The 21,449-nt window shown below is 35.6% G+C and overlaps 2 long non-coding RNA genes across 5 annotated transcripts in view; one reads left to right on the forward strand and one right to left on the reverse strand.

The window, feature by feature from the left end:
• Nucleotides 1-21,441, forward strand: part of LOC119508764 — a 60,373-nt gene extending 38,932 nt beyond the window's left edge. For 2 of the 4 annotated variants that reach the window (XR_005211582.1, XR_005211583.1), the window contains 2 exons: nt 17,481-17,572; nt 18,160-18,395. This is a non-coding gene — a long non-coding RNA (uncharacterized LOC119508764). Of the gene's footprint in view, nt 1-2,428; nt 3,038-17,480; nt 17,573-18,159; nt 18,396-21,403 lie in introns of those variants that run through there. The other 2 variants (XR_005211584.1, XR_005211585.1) reach the window with 2 other exon arrangements.
• LOC119508765 lies at nt 17,494-21,449 on the reverse strand. Its single transcript, XR_005211586.1, has 4 exons — nt 21,217-21,449; nt 20,314-20,390; nt 19,673-19,708; nt 17,494-18,178 (listed from the first exon to the last, which is right to left on the reverse strand). It is a non-coding gene; the product is annotated as an uncharacterized LOC119508765 (long non-coding RNA).

Genomic DNA, 21,449 nt, shown 5'->3' on the forward strand with positions numbered 1-21,449 from the left:
ATAACAAATACAGTTTTATTTCCCCCTGTTTCAAATGTCTTCTTCAAAAATATTATGTGGGTGTGGCGTGGGGAAGGAAATCCTCCAACTGTTTCCTGCAGGCAAAGAGGCCCTTCCAGAGCTGGCTCTCTCCAGTAACAAAAGATCCTGGATCTCCCTGCAGCAATCCCACTTTTAAATGTCAAATGTCTTGTAAAGAAGCCCCCGAGCCACATTCCCGTAGCTTGCCAGGTCTCTTTTAGTAGGACAGTTCTTGGGAGAGGAAGTTTCAGGAGCACGTTAGCATGTATTCATTGCCTCTGTACCTTATTCTAAAGCTTCTCAAAGTTTTCTCATTCAGTAACTCATTGTTTCCTGTAGTAATGTATGGAAATAATACAATAGGTATAGTCAACCCTAATTCATGGGTGTGGAACTTGTTGGCTATTGAGGTCCAACAAATTACCCAAGGCCAGAATGAGCGTGAGACCTGGGAGTAGATCCTGGCCTTTGCTTGGGTTGGTGTATTGTCTTCTACTGCTTCACAAGGCCGTGAGCTGGGCTACTTCTTCCAACCACTCAATTAAAATAAGGTATTTTAATTCCCATTTCAGAAGTCAATGATATTTTTCACCAACATTACTAGAATATTGTCTCAATAGAAAGATGAATTATAAATAATGAATAGTGGGAAAATATATTCATTCAGAGTCATTATTGATATATTCTATCTTCTTCATTTCCTTTAACCACTTATTCTCTCCAGGCTGCTTTCAGATATACTCAATGCATCAACAAAAAGTTAACAAAGCGGCTGCCTGAATATCAACATTTTGTATAAAGAAAAAAATATTCTATATAATATTAGTTTAACTTTGCATTTTAACTTGGTTTATATCTCTCTGTGGATATTTTAAAAGCTATTTATAAATAAAGTGAAATGTTAAATACATAAAGTCTTAAGTTTGACGTATTTTTCCGCCGAGTACAGCCACTCTAACAAATATGCATTTACAGATAGATTGATTGTGGCCTTCAACAAGCTAAATCAGCTCTCATTTCTTCAAAACTAAAAGACCTAAGCAATAAACAGACAGAAATGGGAAATAAGAGGCCTCTGTACCCCACTATGATTATGTCCTGGGACAGCGCTTTCATAGTTGCAATCAGAATTGCCCAAGAAATATGCTGGAGTGGGGCCTGGTGATGATATGGCTTCCCTAGAAGCATGGGGGCATCTTAAGTGCTATTTTCTCCTCCCCTAGCTCTCTGCTCCCCCTGCCACACTTCCTTAAAAAGCCACAGTATTTGATTTCTACTGAAACTCAGGGCCCCTCATCACACCAATACTGTAATCTGTACTAATACATATGTATTATATCTATATAAATGTCTATTACATATAAATATACCTAGTAAATAAATATATATGCATATAAATCTATAGATACAAATATAGATAAAGATACATGTATATAAATGACTACTACATCCTCAGCTTACCACAGGGGGCAGAAGCTGACTGATGAAATATTTAAAGAGACAAATTCCCAAGGAAAAGCAAGGATACACAGAAATGTAAAAAAATGAAAAGAAAAAAGTGAAAAATATGTTTTCCTCTGCCACTGTTAGTATTGCATCATGTGGCATAGGGCTTCTTTCATTTATGTAAAGTGAGCAATTCTTCCTTAATCCTGACAATGTATGAGCCCAAGGTTCAAGCTAGGGTGATTTAGAATTTTACCTTGGGAAAATACTTCTGGGTAATGTTCTTTTTTTTTTACACTTTGTGCTTCAAATTTAATAATTCTATGAATATGTTTCACTCAGATGTCCCAGCTTTGTTATAATCCCCAAATGAATAATACATTTCCTGGAAAATATCCTTCCCAAAGGAGACAGCCTGGGAACATTCATTTTAACTTCCCTTGCCAGTCAGTGGTTTTCATCCTTTAATATACATTTTTTAAAACCTTGGCAAAGGCCCATAAAGCATTGTCATTCTCAATGAGCTGAACTACATGCAAAATTCAAAAAACTCAAATCTGCAGAAAGCATTATGAAAAAATACCTCCACTGCTTATCTCTCTGTACAGACTTGTCTATGTTATATTAACTATATTCTTTAGTATGGTTCTGACAAGCATGAACTCTGGAAGCTGCCTGCTGGGATTTGAAATTTTTCTTCACCACACACTACGTTTTCTTGGACAAATTACTTGATTTCTCTGTGCTTCAGTTTTCTCATCTGTAAAATGGAGACAATAATAGCACTTATATATCATGAGGATTAAATAAGTGATTATTTGTAAAATATGAAAATTTATTGCAAAATAGAACAGTGCCTGAGGGATATTTGTTTAGATGAAATGAAATACTCTATTTTTTTCATAGGATCACTATGCTCTGGTTCATACTAATGATTAGATCCCTTTCCCTGCCTTTCCAGATTGCTTCTATGAGAAGGCCATTTGATGTGAGATGCCTTAGAGAGCTGTCTGGGCCCCACTTTTCTCATCAAAATGTTTATGATGATCTTATCTTGGAGAGCTGATCTGAAATGGAGTGAGGTAGCACACATGAAATGCTTATCAGAGGATCTAATTGATAACTGGTGCTCAATAAACATTCATTGATGAACAGAAACAACTGTTGAGGTCATCAAGTGAACCACATGAAGATTCAAAAAGAAAAACAGACAACTAACATAGAAAGAAAATGATTGATTGTTAAAAGGCTCAGATTTTTTTTTTGCTCTATTGTTCATATGATTGAAATTCAAATTTTCAATCCATAATTTCAAAAGGGATTTATATGAGAGAATTTCTGAAAAAATTAATCTCTCCTGGGTTTTATGAGCCATTTCTTGACTTAATCAAAATAAACATTGCCAATATTTAAATAAAACATTTCTACTTACTGGCAAAGCCTTGTAGAAATACTCCTAAAGTTTACTTAGATGAATGTGAAACAATGGAGATACTTGTGTATTTCTCTTTTCTTATGCTATTCAGTGGTGGAGAAATAACCACTCATGATTTCCTTTGTGAGGAAGATTAAAGACAAATATAAAACACATGTGTAAGTATGCTTCAATTATTTACACACCTTTTAGCAAAATAGTAAGAGGTAAAATTGTGTGAAGTGGTGTAGGCACCATCTCTATTTCATAGAACTGGATTTCAGCACCTGATGACTCAAAATGAGCCCTAAAAACCTCCCATCATACAACAGGGCAAGTCCAATAAATAATTTTTTGCAAGTATTTATTGCTGCCACATAAGACTTTCATCGTCTGTAGATAATTCCAAGTAAGGCCTTGAGAATTGCTGTAGTTCTAGTGATAAATAAAGTATGATATGAGAACAGGCTTACCTTAGGAATGTAGGGTTTATGGCTACATAGGACCACTGAGGCATGGTAAGATATCTGGGAAAACCTCTGAAGTGGGCACTTGAAAGGAAATGAGTATCCACCAATGAAGGGCACAGTTAATGACCAAGCGATGCCTGGAGAATAAGAGGCTGAGCCATACTGAAATGAATGAGCTTATGTCAGGGTAGTACATCTTGCACCAGAGAGACATCACTCTATTACAGGCCTGGGTTTAGGGACAGCCCTCTCCATACCTAGAAGGGCTGGTGAGGATGAACCGGAACAAAGACCAACTGGGAAAGATGCAGCCTTGCTAGGGCGGAACTCAGTTACTGAAACTGGATTATAAGACAATAGCCTAACTTTGGGGGTCAGGATATACCATGAGAATAGGACTTTAAATTTCTCTGCTTAGGAAAATAAAAGATTTTAAAACCTTGGTTAAGGCTGAACTGACAGGGAATAGACTTACTGTGCAATGTAATTAACACCATCACCAATATCTTACCATGAATATATTCATGGGTTTCATAGGATGATTTCCTTTAATATTCTTCACAAAGGCAGGTGGTATGGAAAATCAAAGTACAGTTCTGTTAAAGTTAAACAAGGGCCAATCAGTAGATGTTTCATGCATATCTGTGATTTGCTTTTATGAGAAGGAGGTTCTGTTTTGTGCAGGTGGTACCAACAATCTTCACATCTCTTATGAAGTACGAAACTCTGATTCAGAAGTACAAATGAATATGGTAGGTTGGGTATAAGGAATAAAATCATTTTCATCACCTAAATCAGAGGTGAGTGAGGGAGGCAAAGTAGACTTGGAGCCTTCTGAGGGCAGAGCCCTGGATTGCTTTTCTCCTTTTGAACATACTGTATTTGGGCTCTATCCATAGCACTAAAGAACTACAGAATTCACTCCTGGCCTGGATAGTTCAAACCAAGAAGAGTTTACAGCCTGGAGGATGGCTTCTGACATGGGTGGGCCTGCGTGGTGTCCTGCCTCCTCTGGTGTGGACAGCTGGGCAAATGGTAAGCCAGATCTTTTAAGGGCTTTGCAGGAGAAGACAAGGGAGAGGAAAGGGTAAAGATGGTAGGGAAATGCCCCTATTGGAATTAAGCAGGGCTTTATCCTTCTGTACTTCCCTGAGAACAGCGGACCTCTGACCTGATACTTTTTTAAATAATCAAAATGAGAAAGGATCAAGACTTCAGAGTTATCCTTCTCTTAATAAATAACTGGGAAAAAAATGGAGGAGTAGTTTATTTGAGGGTGATATTACCATTGAAAAACCCGACAGTCAGCCAAATTGTGGGCCATGTACTTTGGCAGAAAAAGTCCTTTTCTCATATGCAAAGTCTGAGAAAATGCACTGCCCACACTCACTTCTGAAAAAAAATTTTCACAAGCTGAACAAGAGATTAATTAAAATAGAGATCACAAAAATGAGGAAGTTACAGTATAAAATGCCAGCTGATATGCATTGAAACTAGTTGAATATTGTTTTAACTAAGCAAAACTGTAAAAATCCATGTTAATCTCAAAAATAATTCTTAAAGAGAAGATGTATATCATGTAATAATTCCAAATTGGACTTATGATACGAGAATATATTTTAATAAAACTAGGAAGTAGAGTGAGGTTGGTGATAGCAGAGAGGAAATAAAGTATGTTACATTTCTCATCGGTTATAGGAGGAAGTCAATGAATAACACTTCTGCACTGATGCAGAAAATTTGAAAAATATATATTACAGTTTATTTTTAACATATTTTCAAAGAAATCATAAACATGGTGGCTTCCAAATTACTATTGAAATTAAGCAAACAAAATATCTCTTTACTGAAAGACAAGTAAAAGAAAGAAAGCACAAAATAAATGGAGCATTTATCAAGGTGGTTTTCATATGACTAAATATTTCATGCACAGCTCTTTTAGTTTTCCAGGGCTGCTGTAACAAAGTACTGCAGACCAGCTGGCTTAAACCACAGAAATTTATTGTCTCAGTTCCGGAAGCTAGAAATCTGAAATCAAGGTGTCAGCAGGGCCAGGCTTCCTCTGAAAGGAGAGAACCATTCCACGCTTCTCCCCTGGCTTCTGGTGGGTGGATGGCAGTCCCTGACAGCCCTTGATTTGTGGCAGCATAACCCAGTCCCTGCTTCTCTCACGTGGCTGCCTGAGTCTCTCTCTGTCTTGGTCTCTTTGCTCATAAGGACACCAGTCATATTGAATTAGGGCCCACCCCAATCCACTGTAACCTCGTCTTCACTAATAATATCTTCAAAGATCCTATTTCCAAATGGGGTCACAATCACAGGGCTGGGGTTTAGGACTTGATCAGTCTTTTGGGGGGACACAATTCAATCCATGACAAAAATCATAATAATCATAAGTGGAAAAAAGATTAAACTCACTATTAGAATACAAAGATTAAAAATTGGCCATCTCAAAATATCTAAATATGGCCCATACACAAAAGATAATCCAAAACCAAATAGCAAAATCAGTAAAAAATAAAAATAAAATGTTGGACAAATGTATATCAGCAAACAACAGCTAAATAAAGGAAGAGTGGGACTATGATATCCATTGAAACAATCATTCTAAAACCAAATCAGTAAACGGGGGAAAGATAAGAGTGGCTGTCAATACAGAAGATATAATAGCATAGAACTCTAGGCAGCACATAACATGGCACTGACATATAAAGAGCAGAAACTGCTGGAGAAAAAGGGAAGGAAGTGAAAGAATTTAGTAGTTTGGGGACATGTTAATAGTTTGGAGACATGATAACAGTAGTTACTACTTTCAATTGTTGACAGATGGTCAGATATAAAATAAATAAGGATATAGAATACTCTGATTAATAGATTTAATTATTAGAATGATAATTGAATTTTGTTCCTTAAAAATATTTCAACCTTTTAATTTTTCTTAGAAACATTATTCAGATTGTTTATGTACTGCACTACTTAAGAAATCTCAATAAATTCCAAATTCAGAAAAATATACAAGTTGTACATTAGACTAACCCTTCAATAAAAATTGAAATTTAGCAACTAAACTCACAACTTCTTGGAAATTAAAAATGATCTCCTAAGGAACTCTTGGATCAAAGATGAAATTAAAATCAAATTTATAGGACTTCTATTTATGGCAATAATACAGATGCATAACCTGAAAAGCCTCACTTTAATGTGTATGGATAAAATATAACGAACCACTTTTAGAATGTGTTCACTATAATGTAAGTATTTTAATGTCCTAACTGCTAAAACAAATAAACAAATACCATACAGTGGGTTGGTTTAAACAATAGGAATTTATTGGATCAAGGTTATGAGACTAGGTGATGTCTAAAATTGAGACATCAGCAAGGCGATGCTTTCCCCCTTGAAGACTGTGGTGTGCTGGGGCTGGCTGCAGGTCATCCTTGGTCCATGGCTTTTCTGTCAGATGGCAATGCATATGGTGGCATCTTCTCTCTTCTTGAAGTCTAGAAATTCTTGATAAGATACTCTCGACATCTTGAAATCATTTATTCTAATGGATTCCATTCTTGTTTGTGTATAAAAGTTTAAAGACTTTAGGAGTCTTCAATGAACAGTTGTTCATTGCACTACATTATATGCAAATAGTTTGTTTTGCTACTAGGTTTTCAAGCTCTGAATAAATAAAGTTTTACTTATTATTATAAAGTGTTTTCATGTTAAAAAAAAAAAGTTTGTCAACTTCCAGCTTCTGGTTGTTCCCTGTGGCTTCTCTTTCTAAGACCAATTTCCCTTGCTCATAAAGACTTCAGTAATATTGGATTAATGCCCACCCTCACTCAGTTTGGGCACACCTTAACTAATAAAATTGTCAACAGTCCTTTTTACAAAAGGGTTCACACCCAAGCGACCAGGGCTGGGATCTGAATATAACTTTTGTGGGGGACATGATTCTATGCCCAACAGTCAGGGAATCTCAAGGGGTTAAAAAACAGAGTTAGAAAACTGATTGGGAAATAGATTCCAAATCTAAACTCCGCAGTGGAAGAGTTCCAGATAAACAGGAAACTTTCCCAGGATACCAGGCCTTGGGCCTGGGGAAGGTGGGAAGGGACTGGGACTGAACTCCTGAACAAAAGTGAGAATCACAAAGAACAAAAAAATTAGTAAAAGGTAAGATAGAAAAACTAAAACAAACAAAAAAAGCAAAAAAGAAAAATTTCTTGTGGGCAAAGGAAGAAGACAAAGAAGATTGTTGGTGCTAATGCTTTCAAAGGGCAAACAAACAATGAACAAGGTTTGTTTCCACTGACATGTAACCACATTGGTTTGGAGTTCAAATTTATACTTCTCGTGTGGTTTAGGGAACCACAAACTTAGAAATTAAACTTAAGCTGATCCCAAAGCAAAATATGTATATAATATATATAAGAAATACAAGTAAAAATGAAGCAAAATGAGCAACATGAAATAAGATGCTGCATATATGTGGAAAGGAGTGAATATACACCCTCTGAGGAGAGAGAGCCCTCATGCCAGGCCAGGTGCAAAACTCAGAAAAAGCCCGTTGAATATAGATTTACAATGCAGAATTAAAACACATGAAGAAATATGCCACAGTGAATGAGAACAACTGTAACATAGAAAATATGGGAAAGGAATAAATACCATTAAAAAGAAGACATTTTATAAAAGAAAAGAATAACTTGTAATAAAAAATATAATCTGATGTGTGTCTAATGGTAATTTTAGAGGAGACTAGACAAAATGAAGGAGTGATATCTATTTAGAGTGGTAAGGCCTAAGATTTTCTAGACTTGATTAAAGACATGAATCCTCATATTCAAGAGGCATAAATGAATCTTAAGCATATAAAAAGATGAATTCCTTGCAGATCACCAAAGAAAAAGAGAGAGACTTAATAGAACCATAGACAAATGAACATACACATGAATATGATTGATGGCAGATTCCTTAAAAATGGAAGCCAAGAAGAGAGTGGAGGAATATCTTCATAGTTCTAAGAGAAAATAATCTAGAACTTTCATCATTTTTCAAGAATAAGGGTAAAAAAAATTAGGATAAATAAAAATCTGAGTTTATCCCTAAAAGATGCTGAAAGAAGTTTGAAAGGATATACTTCAAAATGCAGGAAAATTATACCATTAAGAATATCTGAGATGCCATATTAAATGACTAGAAGAGAAATTCATCTTGTAAACAATTGAGTATATATAAATAAGCATTGAGTATATAAAAACAATAATGTCTAAACTTTGGAGTAACTAAGAAAGTGTAAAATGTTGTATGTACCACAATAGCATGTAGGATTGGATGGAGTTGATCAGAATTAAGTTGTTCCAAGTTTTTTTGTTGTTTGAAAATAGAGTAGAGAGAGAAAATAATTTTTATGTTTATGTTCAGTAGTATCTTTAGGAGAGTAATTGAAAAAAACAGAAATATGCTGAAAGATGGGAGAAATAAAATAAGAAAAAATTAACCCTAAAGAAGCCAAAAAAGAAACAAAAATGGACAAAAAACAGAACAGATAGCCAGCACAAAATAAGATGGTGGAATAAGTTTCAAATATATCAATAATTTTATAAATGTAAATGGATCATTCTCACCAGTAGTAAAAATAAATAACTTGTCAGATTATATTTTTAAAAATTCAGCTGTGTGAAATCAGACACAAAAACATAAGGGTACAGAAAGTTAGGAAAAGGTACCCAGAAAATGTTAACCAAAAGAAAATGTTACTGCTTTATTAATATCAGCACATTAGAAATCAGGGCAAAATATATAGGGATAAAAAGAATCATTATCTAAAGATTAAGTGTTCAATTAGGTTGGGCATTTTGCCATGTCTTTATCGGCCATTTCCCTGTGAGCTGGCTATTATATGCCTTTTCCTTTTTTCTCCTGTGTTGTTGGCCTTTCTCTTATTAATTACAGAAATTCCTTTTTGGTATTTTATATGCTAATCATTTGTAGATATATTCATGGCAAATATCTTCTCCCAGCATGTATTTATTTTTTCAAACATGTATGTTGTCTTTGAGTATTGGTTCAGTTTTGTCTTTGAATTATCCTTAAATGCAGCACTGAGATCCTTACCAAAAGGAAATGGGATCCGAGTAAGCCATGGCATGCAGTGACATCATGATTAGCAAACTTATCACCTACAGTTGATTGTGATGAAATAGCTATTGAAGGGGCTGCTGCACTTAGCTGTTTTGGCTGTTTATCAATACGATAAACCATTTTCAGAAAGAAAATGATATCTCAGGTCATTAAACTGTCAAGCAGTGTGACTCTGTTAAGTCAGAGTAAGAGAAGCAGAGAGCTTCTATGATGAATCTAAAATTATCTCTTATTTCTCATACCTCTATGATTGATCTCTCTGAAAAATCCGAAGGTGAATTCGCAGCCTCATCAAGTCTTTCATGTGAAAGTAAGGTCATTGAATGGGAAGGAAGGAAACCTTGAGTCTTTGAATAGGGATATTTTGGAGGACTGAAATGATGCTAAGAATAGTGAATCACTCTGAAAGTCCTTTGGTAGTGGAAGAAGCCTTCCCTCCTGTGTCTGAGATTTGTTTTCTCTTATTAAAGACCTTGTAATAACCTTTCCTGGAGTAGTTGTCTTGCAAACTGATTCCCCTTTTTTCTCAAGATTCACCCCAAGCATCTTATAACTTGTGTCAAATCTCAGCATGCTCACCTGTCTTCCAGGGAAGATGGCAGAGTAGGGAGCTCCAGGACTCAGTCCTCCCACCAAAACTAGCTATTAAATAGGCAGGAGCTGTCTGAAACAACTATTTTGAAACTCCAAAGGACAGAAGAAAACTGCAAGGTACCCAGGGAAGAGTGGGAGAGAGAGGCTAAATTACAGTTAAGATAAATTACCGAAGAGGTAGATAAATTAAGGTAAAGAACTATATGTTGCTTTCTCTGTGCAGGGGCTGTGGGTACCCATCCCCCACTCCCATGGCAGGCCATTGCGGGGTCCAGTCCCTGGCTGGCTGCTGGTGACAGAAAGGGACATAAAAATCCTCTTCCCCAAGAACAAGATGGATATGGCTGGTCACTGATCACAGCTTTGATTAGCAAATATATTGCTGGGTCCTGGCTCTGAGGGCAGCTGTTGTTTCAACCCACCTTGGTCAAAAGTAGCAGTGGCCATTGTTTCAACCCTCCCCAGGCAGGAGTGGAGGTGGTGGAGATTTAATGATGCAGTGCTTTCTCAGAGGTGCAGGGGACATTTAGGTGAAGGGCTGCATTTGCTGGGCAGGCCAGGAAAGCTTAGCTTTGGGGAAGTGTCAGAGAAGAGTTTGGAGCTCTTCCTGATCCCCTCCCCAGGGCACTTTGGAGCCAGTCAGTGCCCCTTTGTGGGTCCATGGTCCTCTTTTCACTGGGAAAGACTATCTTGGGAAAGTCCCCTCCGAGCTGACCCTCCTCCCAGAATTTGCCCTTCAGGCAAAAGTAGCATGAAACAATGAAAAGAGTGTAAGAAACTATAGAGGAGGACAGTCTGGGACAAAGGCCTGCCGATGTCAGTTACCCAGGAGAGGGGGGGATCTGTCTCCTGGGAAACAGAAGGACAACCAAACTCCTGTAAGCAGGGGACTCCAAAACAGGCAAAACCACAGGGCAAGACACTGGCCAGGAAAGACAGGGCAAGCTCTGCACATTGCATTCACCAGGGGCAGACCTTCCCGATAGGAGGGCTGAAGCTAAAGAAAATCTGTCTTACCACCAGCTGGTTACAAAACCAAGAAACAGACTTCCCAGGGAGTAAATACCAGAGTTAACATTTTAAAATAGTAAAATGTACCATGTACAACAAAAGAGTAGAAGAGAAACAAAGAAACAGGAAATGATGGCCTATCCAAAGGAAAAGGAGGAAAATACAGGAAACACCAACAAAGAAGAGGAGAATATGGACGTACCAAACAAAGCATTAAAAAAAAGAATCTTAAAAATGTTCAAGGAGATGAAAGAGTATAGAGAAAGAACTAAAGGAGATCAGGAAAACAATGAAGAAACAATTTGTGAGTCTAAGTAAAGAGATAGAAATTTTAAAAGAAACCAAACAGAACTATTGGCGTTAAATAGCACAATAATTGTAACGGAAAATGCCCAGGAGGGTATTAAGAGAAGATTGGAGCTGGCAGAAGAAAAAATCAGTGAACATTAAGATAAGACACTTGAAATGAGTCAGCTGAGGAGCAGAAAGAAAAAAGAAATATTAAAAGTGGAAATAGCCTATCAGTGGGACAGTATCAAGCATACCAATATATGTGTTATGGGAGTCCCAGAAAGAGAAGAAAGAGAGAAGGGGACGGAAGGAATAATCAAAGAAATAATGACAGAGAACTTCCCAAACTTAGCAAAAGATGTGAATATGCACATCCAAGAAGTTCAGATAGCACCAAGCAGGATAAACATGAAGAAAAATACACCACATCATATACTGATTACACTAGCAAATGCAAAGGACAGGAGAGAGTTCTAAAAGCTACAAGAGAATAGTAATGTTTTACATACACAGGAGCCCTAATAAGATTGAGTGCTGAATTCTCATCAGAAACCACGGAGGCAAGAAGGCAGTGGGTTGGAATACTTAAAGTGCTGAAGGAAAACAACTGCCAGCCAAGAATTTTATATCCTGTGAGACCCTTTTTCCAAATACGAAGAAGACAGTAAGATATTCTCAGATAAACAAAAGCTCAGAGAGTTCATCACCACTAGACTGGCCCTACAAGCAATGCTAAAGAGAGTTCTCCAGCATGAAAGGGAAGGACATTAGACAATGGTGCAAAGCAGCATAAAGAAATTAAGACTTGCAGTAAAGGTAACCATTTGGGTAATTATAAATGCCAGTATTATTGTAATGTATCATTTGGTATGTAATTCCACTTCTCACTTCCTCCAGGAGCTAAGATGCAAATGCATAAAGAGTAATGATAAATCTAGGATTTTGTGCATACAATGTACAAAGATATAAGTGGTAACAAGTACAAAAAAATGGTGGGGAGACAGAGGGGTATAGGAAAATACATGTGAATGCCATTGAAGTTAAGTTGATATCAAACCAGATATGATTGCTGTATATTTAGGATGTTAAATTTTAACCCCACGGTAACCACAAGGAAAATACACGAAAAATATATCCAGATAGAAATGAGAAGGCACTCAATATGGTACAACACAAAAAAGCAAATAAGTTTAAAAGTAGGTTCTAATGGAATTGAGGGACAAAAAAGATATAAGACTTATAAAGGCTAAATAGCAAAATGGCAGAAGAATGTCCTGTATTATAAGTAGTGACTTTAATTTAAATGGATTAAACTCTGCAGTCAAAAGGCAGAGATTGGCAGAATGAACAATAATAAAAAAAATATGACCCAACTATATGCTGTCTGCAAGAGACTCACCTTAAAGTCAAAGATACAAGTAGGTTGACAGTGAAAGGAGGGGAAGAAATATACTATGCAGGTAGTAACCAAAAGAGAACTGGAATGGCTATATTAATATCGGATAAAATAGACTTTAAGTCAAAAACAGTTACAAGGGACAAAGATGGTCATTATACTGATAAAGGGACAATTCAACAGGAAGATGTAACAATAATAAATACATATATACATCTAACAGCAGGGCCTCAAAATATATGAAGCAAATACTGGCAGATTTGAAGGGAGAAATTGACGACTCCACATTGAAAGTAAGAGACTTTAACACCCTACTCTCATTAATGGATAGAACATCTAGTCAGAATATCAATAAGTAAGTACAGGACTTGAACGATACACTAAACCAACTAGATTTAACAGACATGTATATAGAACACTGCACCCAACGAAAACAGAATACACATTCTTGTCGAGTGCACATGGATCATTCTCCAGAATAGACTATATGTTCGGTCAGTTAAGGAAGATAAGAAATTGCAATTTTCAGGGTTCCTGTTTGGAATGATGAAAATGTTTTGGTAATGAATGATGGTGATGGCAGCACAACTTTGTGAATGCAATTAACAGCACTGAAATATATATCTGAATATGACTAAAAGGAGACGTATTAGATTGTATATACGGTAGTAGAATAAATTTTTTTTAAAATTCCATGGAATTGCACTACACAAGCAGTGAACCCTAAGTTAAATCATGGACTTTAGTTAATAGTGCAGTTATAAAAATATGCTATCATAAATTGTGACAAATATTCCACACCGCAAGATGTTGGCGGTGGGATGGTATATGGTAATCCTTTATTATTATTTTTTTTAACAATTTTTCTGTGAACCCATAACTTCTCTAATAAAGAGAGGGGGTGGAGAATATCAGCATGCTTCAGGGTATGCATATATTAAAAAGTAACTTGGGAGGAACTAGCTCATACTGAAAATGAATTGCAAAATGTGTTTGAATGGTAAGACCAAATTTATTGATATTGGTGCACTTATCAGAGTTCAAATTTAATGTGTTAACTATAGCAGGTGGAAGAAGCTCTAACATTTTACCTGGTTGGTTAAGTAAAATTTGGATGCAGTGGAAACTTGGTGAGGTTGGGATACCAGAACTTCCCTTGCACATGAATCCTTTTCTCATTGTCTACTTTGGGGGGAACCAACCTAAGACATCAGCAATGACCGGTTAGAAAATATGATGGAAATAATGATTCCATAAATTAGAAATCCCAACAAAAATGCAAAATACATATGAATAACAATATGAATAACATTACACAATGTTAATGAGCAACATTAAAAGATGTCTTGAAAATGGAGAGACAGGCCATGTTTCTACATAGGAAGATTAAATATAGCAATATTAATTTTCCTAAATGTGTATAATAATTTGATATAGTTCCAAAGTGATCCTAAAACCATTGTGGAAGAATTAACAAGCAATAACTACTATTAACCACACTAAGATTACAATATCAAAAATTTTATTGAAATTTATGATAACTTTACTTTTAGTAAATTTTTCAATATTTTGAAAAAGTATTTATCATGGGTAAAGGTGATATTTACAAAGTGAAAGGTAAAATAACTTTGTGAAGGCTCCTCACCAAAATATAAGAAAGGAAAGATGTTCTATAATTATGTAATAAGAATAATAATGTCAAACACTTATTAGCACTTCCTATATATATGTTTATGTAGTATACTATACAGATATATAGTATACTCACACATATACATAAAAGAAGATAATTTAATCCTCACAACTTCTCCGTGAAGTAGATAAAGAGTTAGAGAGGAAGAAACTTATGCATAGACAAGTTAAGTAATATGTTCAAGGTCTCACAGGTAGGAAGTGGTTGAGCTGAAATTGAAACCCATCCATTTTTGGTCCTGAGTTCATGTTCTTAACCACTTTGCTATGCATACATATATGCTAACAATGTATTACAAACAAAAGATAAAATTAGAACCCACCACAAACAAAACTTATCATATGAAGGATGCCTATCTTTACCAAAACAGGAATTCCAAAATTGTTTTGGACAATGGCAGTTATAGAAAATATTGTTTATCTGCTTAAAGTGATTACCTCGAGGAACAGAGCTTGCATGGATGGAGGAACAGGACTCAACTGGATGCATAATTCTTGGGTTTATTAAAAACAATTTTCTCAGCACCATATGCCAGTGCTAGCTGTAACTTCAATAGCCATAAGGTAAATCCTCAATATGCATTTCAAAAATAGGGATGAATTAGAGTTATTCTTTGCTCTTCTTTATCTTCTACTTTATTATCTATAGAGTCTAGCAACATTGAGCAGCGATTTGCCGATTTAATACAATTCAGAGCAAATGTCGGCTTAGAGATGTTTTGCTGAAAAATCTCTGTAACACCCCTAGTTTCACCTAGATGTGGAAGCAAAACCACCATAAAATATTTCCGTCTGTTCTGTTAGGCCGTATGACTGATTGTGACTGTGGGTGGTTGAAAGACCCACAGAATTATCACAGACATTTGACTTTTACCTAAGATTTAGACCATCAGTTTCTGAAATGAGACCTATGCTGGTCCCAAGGCTAAGTTAGATTTAGTTATAAAATTCTAGCTTCTTTTTCTGATGACCTTTTCAATCACATTTTCCTGAAAGGCAGCACTGAAGAAAAGCATGTTCTTATTCAGGGGGCATATACCAGATTTCTAGTCTTAATATTTTGTTATTTTAAAAATATTTTTATATCAGATATTAATTACACTGAGTCATAATTTCCTTTAAATCCCTTTTATCCTAAAAGTTAAAACATTAAATAATCTTTGTGTCTGCATTCTTGCTGAAAGTAATGGAAACAATAACAATTTCAGATATATCAATTGACCATAAGAACTGTTGTTATTAGTATATAAGTTCACTCATGTGTGTGGTATTACAGTCAAGATTATTGAGATGAAGTGTTTCTCAATATTGATGGGTTTTTTCCTCCCATATATTTTGTAAGAAATATTTGACAATTAATATCAAATTGTTTTATCCTTTCTTAGGTTGATCGTGTTATGATCTGTGAGTAGAAAGACCAGGGACTAACCATCCTCTCTCTGTCCTCTTAAGCTGATCATCTTTGTCTTAAAGCCAGGTTCACTGAAAAGTGAGAAGATTCGGGGTTGAAAACAACAGCAAAAATAAATATGTTTTTCATCTGGTAGGGTGAGAGGATTACCAATGAGGGTGATGATTGTGGATCTCTACTGATGAAAAATGATCGAGTGGTGAGGAATGAACATTCTGATGGGAAACAGAAAGCAGACACATAATTCACAAGCCAGACAGTGAGAGAGAGGCCCTGAATAGAAATAAGCATGTGCATCTGTGTGATGGCAGGCTGCTGTGACAGGGCTGCCAGCCCTGTGGGAAGGCCAGGCGCATCCCAGGCTCTGGGCACATCTCATCCACAGACTAAAGGATGACATAAGATGGAAAAGAATGTGCAGCGTCAGAAAAAATTATGGAATTTTTCCAGGCAGAATCATTAAGAAAGGCAATGTAAAATAGGGAACTATAACTCCAGTTTCTCCTCAAGCATGCTTAGTAAAATCTGAACTTACCCTAGCATTCAATATGAAGAAACTTTAGAGAGCTCATGTACACATGTACGGCATTAAACATATCCAGGAAACGGAGGCCCAGAGAAGCAAAGCAGCTTTCCAAAGTCCTGTAGCACTATGATGGAAAAGCTGAGAATAAAGCCATCACTTTTCAGATTATCAGTTTTTGTCCAAGTGTTTGTTCTATGGATACCGATGTTCTACCTCTTCCTTTTAATACAATTTAGAAGTGTTTCATTTAGGAGATGGAGTTACAATAATTACTTTTATGTTCCTTAATTCAGTTTAACCCAATACATATTGCACATCCAACATGTGCAAACACTGTGTTAGGGAATACAAAGTTTAATTGATTGATTAATTAAATATTAATAAATTAAGAGAGACCAATCTAGAAGTATATCCAGTATACGCCAATAGTGCATTTTTAAACCTGCCTGATCATGAGATTTATCTATGATACTTCCAAATAATACTGATTTCTGTGTCTTTCTGCCTTGGGGATTCAGATACTTGGGTCTGGGGTGGAGGTTCTCTTAATTATTTAATAAATATTCCAGGTGATTCTTAGCTGGGGAGACTGTACCATAATTCCCAAATTTGCTTGCACATTGGAATCACCTGGAGAACTTAAACAATTACAAACACCTCTATCTCACCCCCAGATTGTGGTTTGATTGTTCGGGAGTGTGTCCTCGGATGTGGATTCTAAAAGACTTTCCTCCATGTTATTCCAATGTACAGACAACTTTGAGAAGCACTTCACTATACTATGGGAATGTAGTGCTTGGGAAGGTGTCATGAAGGAAGTGCCATCCAAGAAATTTCTAAATTAATATCTATTGAAAAAATGTGTATTTTTCACATATTATCTCTTTTAATCTTCAAAATAAACCTATGAAGTTAATACTATTATTACTGTACTCTATAAATTAAAAAAAATGAAGTTTAGAAAACTTGCTCAAGCTCATAGAGTTGGAAAGCCACAGAGCAGGCATTTAAAACTAAATGTATTTGAATCCATAGCTCAGCCTTTGTCACTTTGCCATGTTGACCTTCAGATGCAGCTTGAAGGATGGAAAGTTTTGCCACTGACAGAACCCTGTGTGGAAGGCATTTCAAGAGACACCAAGTCAACAAAGGAAGAAGTGTGGTAAGTCAAGTCAGAAAGTTTCTATCCAGATAATGGAGGGCTTGAATTCATTGATTGCTTGGCTAATCCTCAGATACTTGATTGACTGATTGATTGAGTCACTATCCAGCATATTGCTAATTTATAACTATATTGCAAGTATTACATATTAAAATTTTAAAATGCTTATGGATTAAAAATCATAGGTTCAGTGTTCACCTAGGCTTTTGAAGCTAAACTTATTTCAATTTTTATTTTGTTTGTCTCTCTTTACATATTACCCCAAATTATAAATAACACATTGAGGCCCACTGTAGGCAGAGTGCTGAGCAATCACTTTTGCTGAGACTTTAGGAGGCCTGAGAAATAAGGTTAAAAAATTGTCATGGGTAATGTTTGTCCTCCCTAGGAAGTGGAAATCCAGAGGTTGCTAGACTAGATGAATAATGTTAGCATTTAGCCACACACACACAAAAATGCCAAGAGAGTTAAGTACTTTCTATACAGAGTCCTTATTTTTTTCAAAGCAATTTCAGTTTCTCTGATTATCAAAGAGAAGATGCAGCTGGATGTTGGTTGTCTGAAGACAGCAATCTCTCCTTTCACAGGAAGTTGTTGTCATAGGACCTGTAGACAAAGCTGCCATTAGAAATTGGAGAACATTATGTGAATAAGAGGAAGGGAATTTCAGAAGCTCAGCATTTGAATCTTTGAGTGAGAAGTTTTTTGGACACAGAATCATATTTTCTCTTAATTATGCTATTGCTGTCATTTTCATCAGCATGTACATAGTGGGCCTATATTTTATTAATATCAAAAGCAAGCATTAAAAAATAAAAATAAATGAAGCAAATACTAGCATGTATGATATAACTGACTTTATAAAAATTTTTGCCAATTATTTTTTTCCATGTAAAGGAATGAAATGTCTATGTAATGACAATTTTAATGTTTGGTATCATGTTTTTTAGAGTTTACATGCATGTTGATTCATCAGACATGCTTTTAAGGGTCTGTAATGTGCCAGGCTGTATACTAGGCAGTGAATATACAAGAACAAGTAAAAGAGAACATTCCTTGTCTTCAGTGAGCTTACAATTTAGTGGCAAAGACAATCATACAACTATACAGCTGAGAAATGTTGAATGTCATTTATTAAATTATAAAATAAGTAAAACAGTGCATACACCAAGAAACTCACAATTTAACAGTTTCTTGTTGAAATGAGAATAGGCAAAACAGATCAGATTAGAGAGTGCAAATTTAAATTCAAATCTATGTGGGGAACTCTATTTTTGATAACTGCAGAATCTTAATTTATAGGGAAATGTTGGTTTATTTACTAAATGGTCTTGAAATACTTGTATATTAAACTTTTATAAAAATATTAGAAAACTATTTAGGATAATATTTGTATAAACTTGTGGAAGAGAGTGAGACAGGAAATGAAGAAATTGCAGGGTACGTGGCTATTTGATTTCATGAAGTCTATTTATGACAAAGACATAATAGACAAAGTAAAAGTATTTGCAACATATATGAAAAGAACAAAGGCTTAATATCTCTTACATACAGAACATTCCTAAAACTGAAGATAAATACATCACAATATGCCATTATATGCCCGGCACAGTTCTATGCACAGAAGTACATGGAGAGAAAATAGATAAGGATCTTCCTCTGGGGAGCTTACAGGTGACTGGTTTGTAAATTTGACATTTACAAACTAGTAACAGGGAAATAAATATGTAATTGTAAATAGAAATAAGTGCTCTACTAGAAAAGAAACATAGTTTTATGAAAAATTTTAACTTGGCCTCACCCAGAATGAGGTAAATGCAAATTTAAGTGAAATTATTATGTACCAGTTTTTGGAACATCAAATTGGAAAAAATTATTAATAATAGGTAATAATTTTGAGGGGTTTCTCAAATATTTCATATAATGCTCAAAAAATCTCATAACACATGTACTAGTATTATCATCACCATTTCACAGCCAGGGTCCAATTTACCCCAGAGCTAGTAAATGGTGGAAAAGAAGTTTGCACCAAAGCATCTACTCCAGGGTGTGCATGCTTACTCCCAAACTGATAATAGCAAGGCTGACAAAGATACTAACCTGGCCATGCTCTCCTACTGGTCGGTGTGTAAATTGCTACATTATTTTAAAAGAAAAGTTAATTAGAAGTATTTAATGAAATGAAAAAACATGCAAAAGTTTTTTAAATGTTTTGATCCAGTAGCTCTACATTTAGGAATTTCTCCTAAAGTACTATAAATATTTCTGGGTAAACAGGTTGTTTAATGCAGCATTACTAGTAACAGCAAAATACTGGAACCATTGTGAATATGCATTAGCAAGGCTAATGGATAATGAATAATGAATAAATTATGAAATACACATATTTTGAAATATTTAGTTGTCTAAAAGAATGAATGACATCTAGGTATTTTGACCTTGAAAGATGTTTTTGACATTGCAGTAAATTAAAAATGTAAGTGACAGAGTTATGTGTATGGTTTATTTATATAAGCATAGATAAGCTCTGTTTTTTGAAGTTTCTGTCTGCAGATCATGGTAAGAATATTTTGCGTCACAATCCAGTGTGTGTATACATTATATATACATATGAATGTGTATGTATTTATTATAAAAGTTTCACAAAGCATTTCTTACATGTATGATGCATGTGTGTGCATGTAAATATATAATATACACATAATACATATATAGTAAAAGTTTCACAAAACTTTTCTTACTTTTATGATATATGATTCATTCTCATCTTTCCTTCATTAAAAACTTCCAGTTACACCCTCAAAATTGCTTTTACAACCTGCAATTTGAAATAAACCAATTAAATTTACAGAATGTGGAAGGTAGTAACAGTGTTAACTAGGGAGTTTGTTAAATTATCATATACTGGTTTTGAAATCTCAAAAGAAGCCAGTAAAGTAGAAATTTCCAGAGAGAAGAAACTAAAGGAAAATAGAAGTACCATGAACTGAGTCAAGATAGCTGGCTAAATAGAGCAACTTACATTTTCCCTCACAGAAGATTCCACATAAAATCCTAGATACATTCCATTAGTTGAAGAAGAATAAATACAAAATAGTGTTAGAAAACAGAAAGAAATACTTTGAGTGGCTAGAAATTATGGGGGTTACTTGAATGGGATCAGAGCGATGATGAAACCACCTTTCAAAAGGTACACAGATTCGAGGACTGAGGCAGATGAAGCATAGCTGGTACCACTCCAGGCTCTGACTCAATGGATACCAGGAGCACAGGGTCACACTACTTGATTGGGAATGTGCTCAGACACAACTACACAACATGAGAGGTGGTTGCACGCTGTCCGCACAGCCCCAGCCAAACCTCCCCTCCCCACACATACAGTGTAGGCTGTGCAGGGACAGCAGGACATTAACCACTAGCTGAAGCGTTGAGGGAGGTTGCTTTGGCCAGAAATTCAGAGCAGTCTCAAAAGACACAAAATGTTACTCAGACAAACCGATAGCCTTAATTGCAAAACACAATAAAGATGTTGAAAACAAATGAATCCACCGTTAAACTCAGTAATTATAAAAACAAGAGCAGAATGAAAGTAGAAAGCAAGAATGAATAAAGCTAAAAGCAGAACATAGTAAAATTAAACTAACCTGTGATGGTTTGAAGCTGTTATGTACCCAGGAAAGATCATGTTCACAAATTTAATCCAGTCCTGTGGATATGGACCCATTGCAAACAGGATCTTTTGGTGAATAGAATCTTAAGATGTGATCCACCTCACTCAGGGTGGGTCTTAATTCTCTTACTTAATTCTCTTACTGGAAACCTTTATAAAAGAAGCTCAGAGAGAAAAGCCAGAGAGGCTGAGAGAGGACACACAGAA

This window comes from Choloepus didactylus, chromosome 14 (genome assembly GCF_015220235.1).
Source record: "Choloepus didactylus isolate mChoDid1 chromosome 14, mChoDid1.pri, whole genome shotgun sequence".
Lineage (NCBI taxonomy): Eukaryota > Metazoa > Chordata > Mammalia > Pilosa > Megalonychidae > Choloepus > Choloepus didactylus.